The following is a 21,985-nucleotide window of genomic DNA, read 5'->3' as shown; positions in this document are numbered from 1 at the left end:
TGAGAAGGCAGAGAATGCAGAAGGGCAGCTAGATGGGCCATTGTGTCCAGCCAGGGAGAGCGTGTCTTCCCCCACAGGCAGCAGTGTTTCTTCCAAGGGCCTCTCCCCAGGAGAACTAGAGGACAGGGAGAGAAATAGATTGCATAGAATGGAGATGGCTAAGCTCAAGTTGGAAGGTCAAAAGGACCTAGAGAGTAATAAGCTGGAGCTTGAGATTAAAAGATTGGCTTTTGAAAGGGAAAAAGAGAAATTAGCACATGAGAGATTGTTGAGGGAATTGGAGCTTAAGGCTAAGAATTTCGAATTGAGTCCCTCCGGTGGCAGCACACCATCTGTGCCTGCAGATGGCAGGGTAAATTTCCCCAAGGATGTCATCAAAGATTTCCATAAGCATGAACACATTGGGCAATGGTTTGCAGTAGGGGTGGGCGAAATTTGCGTAATCGCGTTACGTAAATCTTTGCAAAAACGTAAAAAATCTCCCCAAACACGTGGAAATATCACAAAGACGCGGAAGTGCTTGTCCCACCTGTTCGCGATATTTTTTGCGTGATCGTGTTGGAAATGAGTCGCCAACTTGCGGGGCCATCTTGTTTTTACTTATTCCGCCCGCTCGCGATGCTTATTTCCTGTTCCGGGTCGAGCAATGCAAGCATCCGTTTGCAATAAGAATTTCTTGTTCGGGAACGCTATTATGTGTTCACAATGCTTTTTGCGTGCTCTGGGGGGAAAATATCACGCAAACTTGCCCACGCGGTCGCAATGGGCGCGGCCATCTTGTGTTTCACTCTATTGCTATGGTTCTGGGGCCTGCTTTCCAATCCTCCCTCTATCTTTTCAATCCTTTGTTTCTGGAAACTTTTTTAAAATCTTTTTTATTTATTATCTCTTCGAGGAGTAGTAGAATGAAGTACAGTACAGAACTTACTGTGAAACAATAATATGCAAAAATAGTTTACAACAAAACATAATGGTGGTGGGGATAGCCTAGTACACAGAGTTACAAACTATAGTTGTGTCGAGTCACTTGACTAGGCCTACAGTACACTGGACACAAGCATAACCAATAGTTCTGTGCAGGAGTATGACCATAAAATAAATCCAACCGATGCTGGCAATTAATGCTGATGTATAGGTTCCTTTGGAAAAAAGAATCACCTAACAAATATAGTCCTCATGGGTGGGCAAGCAGTAAAAGATCCTCACCCTGCCTTGAAATTGAAGTACTGTGGCTTTTGCCACATCCGCCCCAGCAAGCGTGTGATAAATTATTGGTGTACATTTAATTTAGTCACACCTCAATAAGTCACACAGCCCGGGGGAAGAGGGTTAGGGTTTGTTGAATGGATGGGAAGGGCGATTTGAGGTAAGTTTTGACACTGAAAAACAGTACGCATGGACAAACAACAAACAACAATCTTGGTAGACTACCATATCGATATCAATATGTTAAGGGAGAAAAAGGAAATGCAAGCATGATGATGATTGATAAGGAGACCCGGATTACATTCAGTTTGCGTTCAGTTGTTCCGGGCTTACTTTTACAGATAGCAAAGAAAATTTTAAAATATCTGTAGGGATAAATTGTAAACAGAGAGCAAACCTAATGATAATAATAACAACAAGAACACACTGTTGTAAAGATTGTAGACAATAAAATGAATCAAATTATTTAAAAGATGATGAAAGTTGATACTGTTACTGTGTTATCCTGGTCAAACTGTGGATTTGTATCTGAGTATTCCTCTTGGTCCTCTCGTCCATCAATCTTGGGTGTTGCCACCGCCTGCCTGGCAGATGTAGATTCATTGGTAAGGTAAGTGTGCATTGTTTTCCCAAGTATAGCACAGGGTAAGGTCTGGCCTGTAGAAGGAAAAACAAAAGCGATATTGAGAAACTGAGTAAAAAAAAATGCACAAGTTATGGTGTAGTGCAATAAGAACACTTTCTGAGGCAGCAGGTATGCATCATCTCTACTCTAGTCTGTTTCCAGCATTGACCTACAACAACAACAGGACAGAGCAGGCCCACAGTGATGGCACCCTTTGCACATCCTCCATTTTGTGTACAATTTTTGAAAGAGTTGGACAAAGCACATATCCAGCAACATAGCAGTTTACAATTTAAGTGTCTAAATCATTGCACCACAGTCATACCACCGCTACACTCGACTCCACTACTACACAGACATTTAGGTCTGCTGTGGTTGTTGTTGACTTGTTTACCATTTATGCCACTCATGAAACGTCCTGACTTATTCCATCAATCATCTCTGATACTTGTACTGAGAACAAGAGTGGAAATATTATTGACTTGAGTCACTCTTAGTGTGTAGAGTACTTACTAGTACACTTTGACTCCACTTCATTCACAACAAACAACAAAAACACAAAAACCAATCACTCAGAGTCGGTGTCCAATGCATGCCATTCATTTTCATTACCTGTTCCTTCTCATCTCAAGTTAAGGGGCCGTCTCTCTCACCATTATCATCATGGTGCTGTTGTCCTACTCAGTGTGCAGTGTACAGATTGAGTCCCCTTCCTATATTGAAAAGCAATGTATCTGGCTGCAGTAGAAGTACACATTTCTTATTAAAAATAGCTGCAAGAAGGGGAATCTTGCCTTGAGTTACTTTTAGTGAGTAGATTATTACATATAGTACACAATGAAATAACTTCAGACACAACAAACAACAACAAAATCACTCAGTCTGCGTCCAATGCATGGTATCATTCATTACCTGTTCCTTCTCGTCTTCAGTCAATGGGCCGTCTCTCTCGGATCAGAAAGGAGGATAGCTATAGTAGTCATCATCATGTTCCACTTCTTTTGGAGGGACTAGGAAAGATTGTATTTGTTCTTCTATTTTGCATCATTCAATCATCATCTGTCTTGAGGGCAATGGATTTAGGGAGATTCAGGAGGATGGAGGAGCAGGATTCGGAGGAGTGTACTGTGAAATGCAGAGTGGAAGACGGTGGTGATGGATTTGTTGTGATTCAAAGTTTCTAACCAGAAAGACAGATACACAAATAACGGCAAATAAGGGAGGAAGACAGTAAGTGCAAGCCTAATTGCCAGGGAAATATAGCTCGACCTCAAACACTGGGGGTTCAACCAAAAGTAGGTATCATCATCTAACACACTACTTCTGTCACCTGAGCCGCTGTCTTAATATTCCTCCCTTGATTCATGTATTGTGTAATTCGGTGGTATGAAGTGCAGATTTATTTTGATCATTGTTAACCTTTCCACGTTTTTGGGTGAGAGACTGGTCTTTCTCACTGTTACAATCGAACCAGTAGCACTGAAAACACATTCAGAAGAGACACTTGCAAATGGGCAAGCCAGATAGCTTATCGACAGCCTGCTGAGCAGTGGCTATTGGGCCCTTTCCCCTACCAATACTGCAATGGGTTTTGATCAATGTACACCTCTGTTGGGTCGTCCAGATAGGCCTGGACCATCTGCTCAATGTTCAGGGGTGCTAAACTTTTTGTTGGGCTCTTTTCTCATTGCAGCAGTACTGGACTTACCAATGCCTAAATGTAAATACCAATCATTTAACGTTTTTACTGGGCCTAATGATCCAGTTCTTGCTGTTGTCGATAGTGATGGTGAGTGTTCTGAGCCAAACGCACCTCCCTCAGCCTTCAAAGTTGAACTTGACGCCAGATGCCCTGCTGCAGTACTTGTTGTGGGTTGATCTAGCGGGCTTATAATTAGCAGCCGTTCATTTTCCAACTTATTCGCTGACTCAGCTATCCAAGTTTTGTAGCAGGCAACATCCATCTCTGAAAAAGGAATTAATGTCTTCAGTGCCAATTTTGCACGTGGATCCAGAATTGTGGTACACATGTAATGTCCTTGTGACAAAATCTTATTTTGCACCCTGCACCCTTGTATTGTCAGCTAAGTGACAGGCGAAGCTCTCCACCAACTCATGCTTCTTTATTTTCTTCTACACCTTTGTATGCTTCAGACACCTCCTTCAGCTGATGCTCTAGCATTTGCAATAATGGTGTAGTGTGGTTTATGGGCCTCTTTCTGCGTGCCTGTTAAGGTAGCATGGCTTATTAGGAGTTTAAACACCATTTTCCCTTTTGCTGCTTTTTTGCACACGACACTGCTGAGCTGTTTTTGCAGAGTTGGCTTTCACGAAGGTCTATACATGAGAAAAGGTTTGTTTTTCAACATCTCTAGACATACATCATGCCCCCAGTCTGTACAGTGAGTGCTAAGCCACCAAGGTTATCATAACGTGCAAGCCTGTTTATCGGCGTGTCCGTGTAACACATTCTAGACACAACAATTTGGCAGCTGCAAGCCAAGTAGGATTCTAGCACACTTGCCAGAATTGAACATACTTGGAAGATTCCAGGCATGCAGAGAGACTAGCCGATCCTGATGTAATTTAAATTTAATGAGCGGACAGGTAAATGGGGTCCCACTAAGAAAGCTCAAGAGACCTTCTATAGTTTTGTAATACATAGTTCCTAGATAGGGAGGGTGCTTCAAGTAGGCGCTTTTATCACCTGTTTGCACTATCATTGTAATATGATTCCTCCTTTTGTATTTTATGGAATTTTAACCATGCTGACCGTAATATTCTTAATCATATGTATGCTTATGTTGATGAAAATACTGCGCTTGAGATCATGTTGTTAAAATACACATTTTAACCATTCTGTGTCTCTGTTTTTCTCCTGTTGTGGACTAATATGAACGTATAACAAAAGAGTGTTCTCACTTCCCACCATTCCTGAGATGGTCCTAAGTTGCATGTTCTAGGTTGTCTAATCATTGGTTTCTTTGCTACAGGACGAAGAGCTAATGTGACACTGATTGTTAGTCTGGTAGGGGAGTAAGGGCCAGATGTAGGAGCCATTTACCGACCGGTAACGGCCGATTTCGGCCGTTACGACTGGTAAATGGGTATTTGGTATGTAGGGAGCATATTTTACCGATTCGGTAAATTTATTGATTTGGTAAATTTACCGAATCGGTAAAATACCGAATCGGTATTTTTACCAATTCGGAAACTTTCAGATGTAGGTGGGACTCTTCAGAGTCCAAAGGCCCTACAAATTCGGTATTTTACCACACAATCCAATTGTGTGGTAAAATACCGAATCCAGGTGTGCATGCACACCTAGCCATGTGACAGACAGACATGCCCTTAGGGCATGTCTGTGTGCCACATGGCTCACATGCCCGTCTTTGGGGTGCTAGAGGGTGTCAAAGTAAAACCCCCTGCACCCTTGCTAAAATCAGTATTTACCGATTCTGTAATTACAGAATCGGTATTTCCCATTGATTCCATTGGGCTTCAAAGCCCATAGGAATCAATGGGAAATACCGATTCTGTAATTACAGATTCGGTAAATACCGAATCTTAACATTTCGGTATTTACAGAATCTGTAATACCTACATCTCCCTCCTTCATATTTACCGACTCTTAAATACAGAATCGGTAAAATTCGGTATTTAAGAGTGGGTAAATATGAATTACCTACATCTGACCCTTTTGGTACTAAGGTGAGTTTTGGCACACCCTAATTTACTAAGGTCCAAAGTCTCTGTGCACAGTTCTGTGTCTGAGCGGAATCCCTGTAATACGGCGCCGCCAATAAGTGTGGTCTTATTGTGAGAAACTTGAGTAATGCTTATATCAGTCTACGACCCCCTCACTATCGTATCCGGTTGACGGTTGTGACGGATAAAAAGCCTACCTATATTTACATAGGTTATTTCAAGCTTGATACTTATCAAAGGTTTCCTCTTTGAATTACTACCCAGTTGTGCGTTATAGTATTGTATTGTACTTCTCTATTACTGTTTCGATATGGCTGCAGTTGATATCCCGGCACACTGTCGTGTAGCTCTGCGTAATCATTTGCAGAAATACCTCGTTTCTCTAGAGGGACAGGCGGTGGTTTTTATAGTCTCTGCTGACGTGGCGTGGCCATTTGAATTGTATTACTCATGGGTCACATTTCCCGTGGTGGATGCTTATTCTGATGTTTTTCACACTAACACTCCCGCCGCTGCTCCTGCAGTGTACCCTCCATATCGGACGGTAGAAATTCAGATTTCTGTTTGGCAGCATGCCGTTTGGTTTAATGGCGCCCTCCCACATGTTTTTACAGTGGTCAGACAAGGACTGTTGTCCATTCCAGGTGCTACTTCGCCTGTGTTGGCTGCTTACACCCTTCATCCTCAGGTGGGCGCTATGACAGCCCAGCAACTGCGATTCCTATATGCCTCTTCGGTAGCAGTTATTAGGGGTTCGGTTCACTATATTACTCGCAACCTCCCGGGTGGGGCCCCGGTTGGTGTGGCGCATCCAGTTGGCGGTGGCAGGCTCAAGCTTAGTCCCGTCATGGTTAATGAGGTTATGGGCAAGCGTCCCCAGGATAAGGAAAAAATGCCTTTTTGACTTGCAGAGAAATTTGACTAACTGGAAGCAGTGTTCCCAAATACTAATCCTGTTGAGAAACACAGGATTCTCACCGTGAGTTTGCAGAAAGACTTTGGGCCACATGTAGGTGGGGTAATACCGGTCAGTAACGGTGAGATTTACCGAATTTCACCGTTACTGACCGTATTTAGGGATTTGAGATGTAGGAGGCTGCAAATAAGGAATCAGTGATTTACTGATTCGTTATTTTAAGGAATCAGTAAATTACTCGTTAAAGCCTATGTAGGTAGCACGCACGTGAGTGCATGTTAGCCTTAAGGATTCGTTATTTACCATCAACTATAAGTTGGTGGTAAATACCGAATACCTTTGAAAAAGCAATTTTTTGCTTTTTTCTTAGTGCCATGTGGCAGACATACATGCCCTTAGGGCATGTATGTACGCTACATGAGCACACATGCAGGATTCAGGGGTGCAACAGGGTGTCAATGTGACACCATGCCACCCTTGAATATGTTCCCCCTATTACCGATTTGGTATTTACTGAATCGGTAATAGTGAATGGCTTCCCATTCATTCTTATGGGCCTCCAGGCCCAAAGCAATGAATTGGAATTACCAAATCGGTAAATACCGATTCGGTAATACCGAATATTACCGAATCAGTAACATTTACCGTATTTTTACCTACATACTATTTACCGATTCTAAAATACCGAATCAGTAAAATTCGGTATTTAAGAATCGATAAATAGAGAGTACCTACATATGGCCCTTAGTGCCTGACGTAACTGAGTGTACAACTTGGGGGGTGATTTTTGCGGCAGTGTATACTAGGTTCTTTGGCACACCGTCAATGACTGTTTTGGCCACTGTGATCAAGCGTGTTCAGGATGAGCATGGACCAGAGGCGGCAGTGGAGTTGGGAATGCGACTCGTGGGAGCGTTTGTTATGGTAAGTGATCTCGTCCTGGCAAATGTCAATGGGGATACGGTAAGTTCCAAGTCTCTAACGCTCTGTGCGAGGTCCCCAACGCCGACAAACCCCGTCAGTTGCCGAAAAATATTACGGAGGCTTATAAGACCATAGGCCGTAATACTTTAGGTGTTGAGCCTTTCGCGCAAAAAAGAGAAGCAACAGCAAACTCAGCAAGGGTCGTCTGATAAGGATGACCGCCCTAAGGTTCAGAAACAAAATTGGAGTAAGAAAGGAGCAGCAGCAGAAACAGGGTTCCCGTCACATTTCACCTACACCTGCCCCTGTTGAGAGTAAATATGATTTGCGCAACCGCTGAACTATTAAGTCGCCTGATAGGTTTAATTTTCCTGAACAACGTTCTCCTCGTTCTTTGCAGGACACATCGGTAACAGCCACTGGTGGAGGTGGCAGCGGCAGAGGTCAAGGTGCCCAACAGAGCCATGAGCTGCCTCGTAAGGCTGATGGAAAAGGCACGCAGCAGGAGTCACCACATCAAAGACCCCAGTTTCAGAAGAAGAAGGTTGCTGCTGTAACAGCGAGATATGCCAAAGATAGTGAGAACGCAGCTTCGGAATCTGACATGGGCTCTGACCCTACTGAACAGCGCGGCAGAGATTACCATTGTTCGAGAGAAGCTGCGTCCACTACTGAAGGTGACAGCGGCTGACACCTTTGTTGTAGTGGAAACAGCTGGCACTAGAGTGGCTACCCCTGAAATACTTTATGAAATTGTCCTTGTAATTGAAGGTGACATAGAACGTACCATCAAAAGGTTTCTTTTAGGAAAATCTAACTACTTATGATATTTTGTTGGCGGAGGTCAAATGGCCCCCACCTTTTGTCTTGGCCGCTCCACAAGGGGAGGAGGTGATTCTCCCCGCTTTGGCGCACACTGTGCCGAAGGAGCAGGCACTGCAATTTGCAGAAGATTGGGCTAAGGCACTTGTGCCGGCGTTGTGCTGTACTCACTGTGGATGGGCAAATTTTCCCCTTTACATGAGATCCCTTTGCGGTCCATGCCACAGCCACAACTCCAATACCCCAAACGGCTTGAGACGAAAGCCTCTGTGGCCCAAGTCCTTGAACAATGGAAATATCAAGGTGTATTTGAAACATTTGTGTCTCCGATGAATAACCCACTTTTTACTGTGACCAAGCCAGATGGCTTGTACCATTTGGTATTGGATTACCGCCACTTGAACTCACATTGTCCTTCATGTGTGGTGCAGAATACTCACAGCTCTGCTCTTGTGGATAGTCTTGTGCGTAAAAGGTTCAAAACCAAGCTTGACATTTCCAGTGGCTTCTTGGCCCATAACTTGTCCCCCCTTAGTAGACGAGTTTTACCTGTGGGGGCAAACAAGCGCCAATTTCTTCATTTAGCCATGGGCTACAAGAACAGTCCAGGCGTTTTTGCTGCCCGAATTGTCTCTCTGCTTGAAAGGCTTGACACAGATGCATGTTCGTATGTGGGTGACAATTATCTCACAGAAGACGAATTATGGCCGCATCTGTGCCGTGTTGACCACATCATTTGCCGTTTTGCAGACTATGGCTATAAATTCATGGGCTACAAGCTCAGCAATGAAGGTAGAGGCTTGGCTTGGCTCATCACTTCTTGGAGAAATGCGCACTTTTGCGCACTCCCACAATGCTGAAAAAGCTACAATCCTTACTGGGCTTTTTGAATTTCGGACGTACATACATTACAGAATATGCCCAGCATATCAAGTCACTCTATGCATTTATACAACCACATTTTTCCAAATCGTGTTGGCTGCCCGAGCATTCAGCCATATTGCAATCTTTGCACGCTGACTTACTAGATTCTAAGTTCTTGTCGACTCGTGATAACCATACCAACCTGGTAATAAGAATCATACCGAGGCGGTGGGTTTCAAATACCTCACTTTAAATGAGGGAGACACAGTTCCTATTGCTTACAAGTCACACCTGTAAACTTTGGCCGAGTTGCGATTTTCCACTGTGGAAAAAGTTTTGAGAGCAGTGCAAATGGCGATTCTTAAGGAATGTGCACTGTCGCAGGGAAAACGCATTGTGGTTGTTACTCCGTATCCTGCCTTGGAGGTAGTGACGAAGGCCAGTGTACCAAATTCCAAGGCTTTGCACCCTCGGTGGATACAATGGGCTACACCCTCGACATCCCCGGATGTAACGTTCATTTTCAATTCCTCTTTGCAGACTCAAGAGTTTTTGCACTATGAGTTTGTTCATCCTGCTCCTCTGACTATGCACACACTTGAGGATTTTCATTGTAACATTTATACTAATGGAAGTGCCCAAGCGGCTACGGGTTCTAAACACGTGTATTCCGCGTACTGTGCAATTGTGGTTGGTACGATGGTAGATGGGGAATTCAAGTCCGATGTCGTGCATACACAGACATTAGAGGACTGTACCGCCCAGTTGGCAGAACAACGTGCTCTGATGCTTGCAGTGGAGTACGTGAACCCCAGTGTGACTACTCTTATTGTGAGTGATTCTTACTACTGTGTACAGTCTTTCAATGACAATCTACCCTTTTGGACTCAAAATGATTATCGTGACTCCAAAGGTCACACAATAAAACATAAAATGATCTGGGTTCGAGTGGCGGAGCTAATAGAACGACTCCCACTCGTTTTTGTAATTCATACTCTGGGTCAACAGCGTGTTGGAGTTCACGCTGTTGGCAACTGTCTCGCGGATGAGGCTGCAAAGACAGCAGTAGCAACATTTGCAGTGGCAGCGGTTACACGTTCCAAACGTAAGATTGATGATGACATCTTGGTAGCTATTGCCGCAACTGAGAAGGGAGGTAGTTATCCTAAGGGTTTCCCTTCGAAGTACTCTTATCACTTAAGTTCCGATAAAGTTCCTTATGTGAGAATTAAAGATGTTGGTGACAGACTGATTCCCAACGTGAAGCGCAGACAGGCTTTGATTACAGCAGTCCACGCAGGGATGGCTTTGGCGGATGCCGGTGTGTCAGCCACAGTATCTCTCCTCCAGCATCGGTATTGGTGGCGGGGTTTGTACAAACAGACATCTGATTTTGTCCTTCAATTTGGCATTTGTCAGCAAATTAAACCTTACTCTGCTGCACGCCCGCCCCAAACTCAGTTGTAAATATCTAATAAGCCACTTGCCTGTGTTTATTTGGATCACTGCGGTCCTTTCTCCTCTGATACTGCGTATAAGTACATCTTAGTTGCAGTTGACTCTTGCACGCGCTTTGTCTGGGTGTGGCCTCAAAGGAGCGGTGATGCTAGAACTGTCGTAAGGGATTTGTGTGTCTTTGTGGGAATTTTTGTGTGTGGCACCTTCCATTCGGACCAGGGTCCAGCATTTGCCTCTAAGGCATTCAAGGATGCCATGGCTTCATTGGGGGTCCAAGTTAAATGTTCGTCTCCATACAGGCCTGAGGGCAATAGTGTTGTGGAGCGAATGGACCGAGATTTAAAGCAATCCTTCACAACAAAGGTTTTAGGTGCTGGCAGAGAATGGCTTACCCACCTGAATAGCGTACAATGTGCACTTAATAATCTCCCTAGAAGGTCTCTGGGGGGGCGGACCCCATACGAAATGCTCTTTGGCATCAAGATGTTTGTTCCGGACCTTGACGGTCTAGACTTGGTGGCGGGAGCCACATCCTTTGACGTAGATGAACCTTCTAATGTTTTACAGAACTTACAAAAGACCACAGACAGTCTTGCAAATGAACACTTGCCCTCCACGTCTGAAGCTGCGCTGCAGATTACGGTAGTCGGCTGGCTACCCCAGGTTGGATAACTGGTCCAAGAGAAGATCGACAACAAGAAAGAATTTGGTCCTTCCTATCGAACTCCAGTTGCCGTGCTTGGTGTGCAGGGTACAAGAACAGACATTTTACCTCCTCTTCCTGGGCAAAAGGGGAAGAGGTACATTTCAATTGACCATGTCAAACCACACAGGGTGGCCGATACTCTATAGTATGACGCCTGCAGTTTCGTGTCCAGCAATGGTGCGACACTCTGTTTTGGCCCCGGATCTTGCAGTCGGTCCTGATGTTGCCATTGAAATTATTCCACTTACAAATCCTATATTGAATCTACCTGCTTGTGATCCTCTTAATGACACTGAATATACTTATCCAACTGCCTTGTCTACGCTTGATTTTGAAACCAGTGTAGCTAATCAATCCCGTTTTTCATTTGACACTGGCTCATCAACATCAAAGACCCCTTCAAAGGTTTCGACTTTTGCTACCTGGTTTAAAAACATTTTTTTGATCCCACCTTGGATTTACATTTGGCTGGTGCTGATTGCAATTTTTTTGTTCATGTCCATAGGATTTGTGGTATATATTTTTTGTTTTATCAATGGACAGTATGTTGAAGAAAGAACGTCAATACGAGTATACTTATCCAACTGACTTGTCAACGCTTGATTTTGAAACCAGTGTAGCTAATCAATCCCGTTTTTCATTTGACACTGGCTCATCAACATCAAAGACCCCTTCAAAGGTTTCGATTTTTGCTACCTGGTTTAAAAAAAAATTTTTGATCCCACCTTGGATTTACATTTGGCTGGTGCTGATTGCAATTGTTTTGTTCATGTCCATAGGATTTGTGGTATATATTTTTCGTTTTATCAATGGACAGTATGTTGAAGAAAGAACGTCAATACGAGTGATTGATGGAATTTTGGCTCCCCACTCCTCTTCGCACATCATGAAGAGGGACCATACATTTGTGAATATAACTGCATGGCCCGTTTTAGATGGGATTCTATGGGATGCTGTAAAGTTCCAGATTCATGGTCCCACAGAGGTTATTAATGTTCCCAATGTACTACGTGTTTCTATGGCGGATGTGGTTAAACAAAATATTTGCTCTGATGAGTGGGATGTTAAAGCTGTGGAAGCTTTGTTTACTGATTTGAAGTACTATGCTGCCTTCGATGCTGAAGATTTATGTTTGGAGTCTGCGAGTTATGGTGATTTGTACTGTTATCAACATTTTGACAATCACTTTCTGCATAAAACTAGCTCCTTTAGAAATATGGTTGATTTCATGCAGTGGGAACATTGTCCCGCGCCAGTGGAGGGCAGCTCAAAAACGTTTTTTAAAAAGTTTTCCTATTTTACTGATCTTGATCAATCCAACTCTAATGCATTTTATTTTAAATTGGCTGGAGAGTCAGTTTCCAAGGTTAGACCTACCCACACCAAATTGCTTTATTCGAAGTCCTTTATTGACCAGTTGGCTGTTGGGGGCTATGAACTGTGGAGAGATACTATTGATCTTAAATCTGTTTGAGGTTCTAAAAGTTGGCAAGTGCAAGGCACTGAGGCTTTGCATCATGCATGTCTCATCCAAAACCATATGTTGTTTCTGAATGCTACAATTTCACAGACCACATGCTTTGGATTTGCTACTTCTAATAAATTAAATGCTCCTTCATTTCCTGATTTGGGTGAATTTCCCCATTGGAATAATTATACCAGTACTTCCCAGAGTGAAATACAGATACTGTTTAGCAATTCCTCTTTTAATGTTTCCAGCATTAATCCTGAAGGCTGGTTGCTATGGCAAAAAAGTGCAGATTCCTGTCAGCAACATTTTCTGGGTCTGACCCCTGGCTAAGTTAGAGTTGATCCCCGTTTTCAAACTCACCACTCAATCACCACCTATTCTGTACGCAAATTGTGCCAGAGTTGTCTCAGGCATTCATCCTTAGCGTCTGTTAAGTCACATTTGTCCAAACTCGCTGACACTATCCATTTAAATGATTTTGTGAAAAGCCCTGCGGGTGGCTGATCGAAAAGATGGATATATGCTGCTTACAATGAGGTTTGGAAACTACCTCAAATTGAAGCTGCTTCTAGGCTTAGAGCTATTTATCAGGCCAATTTAGAAAGAGTGCTTGCCGTGGTAGATAATAGCTTTAACACCCTTTCTTCCCGAATTTACACTCTAGACAATATTGTGTCATCTGTGGTTGATATTGTACAAGAAGATGTTGCAGTGTTGTATCATGGGCAAAATCAATTGCGTTCTGTTATGCAGTTTGCCTGGACTTTGCAAACGTTAAAGAATGGTCACGTTCCATGGGATTACATTAACACAAGCTTGTTATTTCTGCCTTTTATTTGACTATGAAATAGCAATTTATGTCAATGAAGGATGCCACGTTTTTCTGTAGCAGAAGCCAATTCGGCAGTTTGGCTTATACACGGGTTAATAACCTTACCCTTCTCTCTTTTTAAATTCGAGGCTTGCATGAAACACTATGCTATAGGCAGATTTGAGCCCCTGGGTGGAGCATATCTTCATGAAGTTTGGAATCTCCTATTCACATACAGATGTTTGAGGGATGGTAAAGAACTTTTTTGAATGGCAAATGATTGCATCACTACACCAGATCATTCATTAACACGCAGAATTCTTCAATTGCACGGCTCATGTAATGTACTTGCACCAAATTTGTCGTGTGTTTTAAAGGGCACTCCAGTTCCGGCCATTACACCGACATTCACATTGCTTGCTAATAGTAGTTATTTATTGTTAAATAATGAAGAGTGTTTTGGGATGCACGCCGGTATTGCATATATTGTTACCGTTTCCCAGCGTGTAACTTGCGGCAAGAATGTGTTGTTCCCTCTTCCGCATGGCAGGCTTGATGTTTCCATCTGGCCCTCGATTCCGACCTTGAAAGAAGTTCAACAAGATGAGAAGAATAAGGGCTCTTTTGTCCCTGAAGGAAGTTCCCCTTGCACCTGCACGTAAGATATTCGTCCTTCAAGTTGCAAATACTCGTACTGAGGTTAATGCCTTATTAAACATGGACTTACCCTTGCACTTCGGTGCTTTGATCCACACAATCTTAAATGTCTAGTTGACTGCTGGCCTGGCACATTTTTTTAAAGTAGTATGCTCTGTCCTTGTAACCTTATTTCAGACTATATTTGGTGTGATCCCTGCATTTTTTCATTCGTTTTTTTGAGTTACTTTGGAGGTTTCCCCTTGCTCCTGGCTTTGGGCACCGGCATTCTGCTATTATTTTGTTTATTACAAAATGGATGCACAGTTTGTGCCCCATGACTTACAGTCCAGGCTGCTCCACCTGCGTGAACAGATGCTAGAATACTATGGAGCGCTGCCTTTGGCGACTCTAAGTGTGGCATATGGTTTATACTTCCGGTGCTCTTTCTTCACTTGTGCGAAGCCTGTTTTCCATTGCCTGGATTGCGATTTTGAGTGGGCCCTGGATTTGTGTCTCTGCAAAACGGTGTATCCTGATCTGGATTTTAATCTACTAATGAGTCCTTAGTTGCTCATGAAATAGACTGTTCTTGTACCGGGATTATGGCCTGCACAGCGGCACATGGGGTTCTAGGCAATTGGAACATTTGGACTGCGGCCAATGACTTTCTGGATCGTAGTTATCTTGATATAAGCCTGAGTTGTCCTCAGATGCTGCTCGAGGCTCCGGCAATCGAGGAACATCTATGTTCTTTCCCTTTGCTTAATTGGATCCAGAAAATGTTCATAGAGGAAAACAACGACTTCTTGTTGGAAGCAGTTGCAACATTTGGTGCTTACACATTGTTGGACTGAAGTATGGATTATTTTTTTGCTTCATAGACACGTGCTGAACTCGTGAATATTTTTAATTTTTTGTCATGGTTTTTCCTTACATTTTAAGGCCTTTTCACACGCCATGGCCACGTGTTTGTATTCACTGATTTGGCTTTTTGAATTTCCATTTCTAAATTTCAAGTTTGGCAATATTTCTGTACTTAATTCTGTCTCTTTTGAACTTAAATTCTGCGTTCTATGATGTTTACCCTGAGTGATGTGTGTTCCCCGAACATGGGGGGGTGTAGTGTGGTTTATGGGCCTCTTTCTGCGTGCATGTTAAGTTAGCATGGCTTATTAGGAGTTTAAACGCCATTTACCCTTTTGCTGCTTTTTTGCACACAACACTGCTGAGCTGTTTTTGCAGCGTTAGCTTTCACGAAGGTCTATACATGAGAAAACGTTTGTTTTTCGACATCTCTAGACATACATTGTGCCCCCAGTCTGTACAGTGAGTGCTGAGCCACCAAGGTTATTATAGCGTGCGAGCCTGTTTATCGGCGTGTCCGCGTAACACATTCTAGACACAACAATTTGGCAGCAGCAAGCCAAGTAGGATTCTGGCACCTTTATCATAGCACACTTGCCAGAATTAAACACACTTGGGAGATTCCAGGCATGCAGAGAGACTAGCCGATCCTGAAGTAATTTACACTTGCTGTGCGCACAGGTAAATGGGGACCCCCTAGGAAAGCTCAAGAGACCTTCTATAGTTTTATAATACATAGTTCCGAGAGAGGGAGGGTGCTTCAAATAGGCGCTTTTATCACCTGTTTGCACTATCATTGTAATATGATTCTTCCTTTTGTATTTTATGGAATTATAACCATGCTGACCGTATTATTCTTAATCATATGTATGCTTATGTTGATTAAAATACTGCGCTTGAGATCACGTCGTTAAAATAAACATTTTAAACTTACTATGTCTCTATTTTACTCATGTTGTGGACTGGTATGAACGTATAACAAAAGAGTGTTCTCACTTCTCACCATTCCTGAGATGGTCCTAAGTCACATGTTCTAGGTTGTCAAATACTTGGTTTCTTTGCTATAGGATAAAGAGCTAATGTGACACTGATTGCTTGACTGGTAGGGGATTTTGGGTACTAAGGTGAGTTTTGGCACACCCTAATTCACTGAGGTCCTAAGTCTCTGTGCACAGTTATGAGTCTGAGCAGAATCCCTGTAACAATGGGATATCTAGGCCCATAGTACAGTCCTCCTTGCTGACTTCACGTGTGAAGACCTCAAAAGGAAGAAGCATCTCAGTCAGGTATTTAATTAGGCATCATTGGTCCATCTGAAGGGTCATGCCTTTCACAGTAGCCTCCCCTCTTTGCATAACATATTCATTGATTGGCCTGTACTGCTTAAACAGACAGTCAAGCATGTAATAAGTTGAGTTCCAATGTTTTGGCACCTCCTGGATGATTGCTTTGACTGACATTCTATAGTCACGTTGAATAATTCTCAGCTGCCTCCGAGCATTAACAGAATGGCTGAAATGAGTAAATATTCTTCGGCAGGTGGTCAGTAAGTTGCTGACTATGGCTTCTTTTTTCAGAAAGTCTTGTACTATAATGTTAATGCAGTGCCAAACACAGAACCTTGAAAAAGGAACCAAGCTCCATGGCCTTAAGTACATTACTTCCATTTTCTCTGAAAACAAAACCAATATTAAGCCCTCTTGGGCGCAGCCATTCAAAAACCTTGCTGCGAAACTCTTCCAATATGTTTACAGCAGTATGAGATTTCTCCATGGCGAACATGGCTACAGTTGCATGTTTCCGAGTAGCTTTAAAAATCTCAGCTGTGTCAACAGCACCTACTTCAGCTAGCTCATCTCTAACCCCCACAAAACAGACCCAGTGTGCAGTGATGCACATGTAACAAGTGGCTTGGCAACTAGCCCACATGAATGTTTTCAGGTGGATATTGTGAACAGCACTCTGCTGCAAAGCTTGTCCAACCAATTCCAGCACATCATGATGTGGTGCCGGAAAAGCAATTCTTGTGAAATAGGACCGTCTGGGAACGTTCAATTTAGGGCAGATGGCTGACACAAATTCAAGGAAACCCACCCCTTCCACAAATAAAAAGGGAGAAGGTCCAGCGCTAACATTTTAATCAGCTTTGCATTGTACAGTCGTGCGGTTGGGTGGCTGCGTTGGTACTGCCCCTCCAACCTTTTTAACCCACTTAGGCTCAACAACACACTTTGTTTCATTGCAGTACTCGGTCGCCTTGGTTTCTCAGCCCGACTCTGAGTATAGCTCTTACTGCGGTGCCACTGAGATGTTGCTGAGGATGTGGGCGGTACCACTACACTACTGGGGACAGGACTAGAAATGTATCCCTCTTGTTCATCTTCCACCACGATAATATCGTCCCCTGATTCTTCATGCCCAACATCAATGGGTTGAGTTTTACTTTGTTCTAAGGGAAGTAGGTGAGCCTCCTACACTATAAGTGTGTTCCGGTACCATAGTTTGTACCAAGTTTGTACCAAGCTTACCCTGACGAACAGCATGTTGACAAATTGAGCATATAGTAAAGTTTTCCTCCTTACTGCTAACCGAAAAGAAGTCCCAAACTGGGGAGGAGAACTTTCTGGTGCTGCTGGATGTGCCACTTTCAATACCAGATGAACTTGAGGGGGTGCTTGGAATGTGACTTGGTGCAGCTACACTGTGACTTCTACCAATACCTACTGAGATGGTTAAGCTGGATGTAGGTCCCTGCCGGGCCTTTGCAAATATGGAAGCTGGAGGTCGTGGTGGTGTTACCTGTGTTGGTGGTATCCATCCTACATCCCTCGCAGCCATTTTGGATAGGGTAATAATGTTGGTCTCCAGCCCCTTTGGGCCAGGAGTGATGTTCGTGATGTCTGGCTCTTCATCATCATCATCCCTCTCATTTACATCTACCTCCATAACTCTAAGGCTTTCTGGAACCTTCCTTTTCACTAGCCTTGTCTTGTGGCGTGCATCACTATCAGACTGAGCTGGTGGCTTCCAAGTGGCATCACGATCATCAGAAGCGGGGCTTGAGGAAGAGGATGATGGACTAACCCTCCTTTTCCTTGCTGGGGGTTTGGAAGACAATGGATCTTCTGAAACAGTGGTTTGCTCCACTTTGTCTGCAGGAAGCTCGATTTCCTGAAATGCCCCTGCTTCAGGAGCAACAACTACTATTGTGGGCTGTTGTTGTGGCTGTTCTTGGGGCTGCTGCTGTTCTTGGGGCTGCTGTGGTTCTTGCAGCTGCTGCTGTTCTTGTGGCTGCTGCTGTTCGTGCTGCTGCACACTTATCTGCTGAGTTGCCACCTGCATTGATGTGTACTACTTTGCGATAATGACATTTCAACATTGCTGCTCGTTAGTAGACTGGCTACCTCTGCGACACCCATGAGCTTGGGCCTAGGTTGGTGGGTTGACCCGCTGGTGCAGAGGTGCTGCTCCCAGCTTGGTTCCCAGACAAAGCTGCTGCAGGCATATTTTTTTGGGTCCCAAAAATGGCACACCAGTCGTGGTTAGTGCCACTTCCTTTTTCTCTTCCTTCTTCTCACTGGCACCTTTCTTGGTACTGGAGGACCTGGTACCTTTCCTTGGGGCCATCTTCTTCAGATGTCAGGCAGGATGCAGGTGCACAAGTTGCAGAGATATCTGTGGTCACACGTGGACGTGATGTGCTGCGCAGCAAGACATCTGTCTGGCAGTACAACGGGTGATGATGATGGGACCTCCTCCTCTGTCTTTTTGTGCACCTAAAAGCAAATAAGCAAGGCGAAGAACATCAGTGAAATGTTCCATTTGTTGTTGTGATTCAATCACTACTAGTACAAACAAACAAATAAAAGCTATAGTCTAGCCATTTGTGAGACTTTGTCAACAAGGGCTATGGTATACTACTATGTACACACTACACTCTCAGGAAGGATAGGAAAGAGAATAAGAACAACAACCAAAATACAAATGTAATGGAAGTGGGGTGGACCCTGTTTGGCATTAAATTATTTGATCATCACATCATTCAAGGAGCTGCTGCTGGCAAAGGGGATGGATGGAAGCAATAAGACAATAGGAAAACCGTGCAGGCCTATATGGCAAAAGCAGCACACTAATAACTCCCACCACAAAAGGCCATCAGCCACATGGACACTCACAAATTACAAGCAACACGCCGGAGGCCTGGGAAACACAATGAACTGTCAAAAAGCCTATAAAAGCCAAGCAAAGGATGTATGCTAAACCACACTGCTTTGCCATTTAATGCAATTAAATGCCAAAACGAAAATACACAGGTCAAAACAAGTTCTGCAGGGTGCAAGCACACCAACACACACCAGAGACACACAACAAAGGCATTTCTTTAAGACACCCAAAAACAGAAATACCCCCCAAAAACACATTTTCCAACTGAATCCAATGCCATGTATGACCTAAATGATGTTTAAATTCCACAGACCATAGAGAAACACTTGTTTAATGCACCTGTGGCTACCTGGTCTGAGGTACTGGATGAAAGCAGGCATGCTGGCAGACAAGGCCACACAAGCTTGCAGGCCTAGGCTTCAAAATGGCCACCAGCCACATGGCCAGGCCCACCCAACTACAAGCAACAGAAGACAGACTATTGCAAAAAGCACACTGCCTGCCTTCAAAATGGCCACCAGCCTCATGGCCAGGCCCACAACAAGAAGCCTAGGCCACAAAAGAATAGCATGCAGTCCTATATGGCAAAAGCAGCACACTAATAACTCCCACCACAAAAGTATGCATGCAAAACCACACTGCTTTGCCTTTTCTAATGCAATAAAATGCAAAAACGAAAATGCACAGGCCAAAACAAGGTCTACAGGGTGCATGCACACCAACACATCAGACACACACAATAAAGGCATTTATTTAAGACACCTAAAAACAGAAATACCCCCAAAAAACACATTTTCCAACTGAATCCAATGCCATCCATGCCGTACATGATGCTTGGAATACATTCACAACACACCAAAGGAACAGTTGCTTCATCATGCACCCACCCATGACTAGCTCCGGGCCTACTGACTACTTCCCACAACAATAAAAAAAAAAGAATGATAAGTACCAAAATTGTAGTTGCAGCAACTGCAATGCCCCCAATCAAACAGACACACCACCAACTTACTTGTGAAATATCAAATTCAAAAGTCCTCAAATCCAATGATAATGATGCAGCAGACACAAAGAGTGATCCTTCCAGCTCAAAATCCAAAGGCAGAATGACCAGGCGATGGAGAAAGCACTGGGAGGAGCCTGCTGAACAGGAACAGGATGTTGGAGATTCTGTGGCGCTTCCTCCCTCTCCCCCATTTTAAAAAAGGACTTCTTGCACAAAAAAGGACAGCCAAATGTCAATCTGAGGAGTTTTTTTCATCCAAGATTGAAAATTTTACGTGTTCAAGTTCGCGAGCCTCTCCACACTTCCGCCGGATGTCGATGGCTCATCCAAAATTACGTGTTCGCTCTCTCACTCTCTCTGTTGCATTGAATATTGACGTGTTCATGACCTCACTCTCTCTCTCACGGTGGAGATTGTGTGTACGAGATCTCATTCTCTCGCAGGTGTCTGATGTCGAGACAAATGACGTGATCATGGTCGCGCACTCTCGCGAGATAGCGCAACTTGCCACCAACATCTCGTGAAGCATGTGAACGGATCGGAAAACTCGTCGGCGTATGCGGGGATCCTGGTAAGGTGATCGTGCGCGTGAGAACGTATTCTCAAAGCGTGAACATGAAAAAAATCTCTGCTACACTGCGGATCGCGGACATTTTGGCATTTTCGAGCTCTCCGTGGAACTCGAAAATGACGAAATATCGCAATTTCCGTGAGCAGAACGGACGCCCACCTCTAGTTTGCGCCCACCGGGTCCCTGAGAAGGATTGGGGAGCGGGGTTGTGGGGCTGCTTTGTTAGTGATGGGAGGGATACATTGTTAGACCTGCCCAGTGAGAGTAGGATGCTTTATGCCCACATGAAGGAAACCATGATGACCAGGTATGGTTTAACCCCAGAACTCCATAGACAGAGGTTTAGGAATTGTAAAAAGCAGGAGGCAACCATCTGGGTAGAATATGTGTCTTTCTTTTGCAGAGCTATGGATGGTTGGGTAAAGGGTAGCAAAATGAGTACTTTTGAGGAGCTCTATGATTTGTTTGCATAGGAGCACTTCTCTGGTAATTGTTTTCCAGCGCTACACCAGCACCTTATTGATAGCAAGCTAACTAACTCTAGGAAGCTTGCTGAGGAGGCGTACCACTGGGTGAGTGCCCGGGTCCACAAGGGTCATGTGGGAGACTCCGCTAAGGGTGAGTAGGGTCCCCAGCAGAAGAGTGTAAACAGAGGGAGTTCTAAAAAGGGCCCCAAAGTAATTCCCAAGGGAACAAAGGTAAGGGATCCCAGCCTCCCCCTGAGAAGGCGTCAGAGCCCCTGACAGGTAAACCAGTTCACAGGGAGCCCCCTAGATGCTTTCAGTGTAAGCAAGTAAGACACTGTTGGTTTGATCCCCAGTGACCCCAGAAGGACCGCAATGCACCACCCTGTGCACCACCCCATCAGATGGCAAGTGTAGCCCTGGGAAGGGAGGAGATGGGTGCCCAAGGTGGGTGGGGTCCAGCAGAAATGTCCCTTGTCTCTTTAGGAGATTGTGAGATGGTCCCTATGACCCAGCTGTCTGATAAAACTAACAAAATTTGCTACGCCGATGATACCCAGCTCCTCTTTACGAGCGGGAAAGGAGAGGAGTTTGACGGAGAGAGTATTCGGGAGTGTCTTGGGGCTGTCTTCAGGTGGTTCTATCTGAACAGCCTCAAATGTAACTCAGACAAGTCGGAGGTACTGTTTTTTGGCTGTGCCTCAGACCCTGACTGGCAGACATGGTGGCCGACCAATATGTTCCCCCCAGCTCATGCGTCCCAGCT

This window comes from Lissotriton helveticus, chromosome 6 (assembly GCF_964261635.1).
Source record: "Lissotriton helveticus chromosome 6, aLisHel1.1, whole genome shotgun sequence".
Classification (NCBI taxonomy): Eukaryota; Metazoa; Chordata; class Amphibia; order Caudata; family Salamandridae; genus Lissotriton; species Lissotriton helveticus.
The sequence above is the reverse complement of the archived record's forward strand: the minus strand, read 5'-3'. Positions refer to the sequence as shown.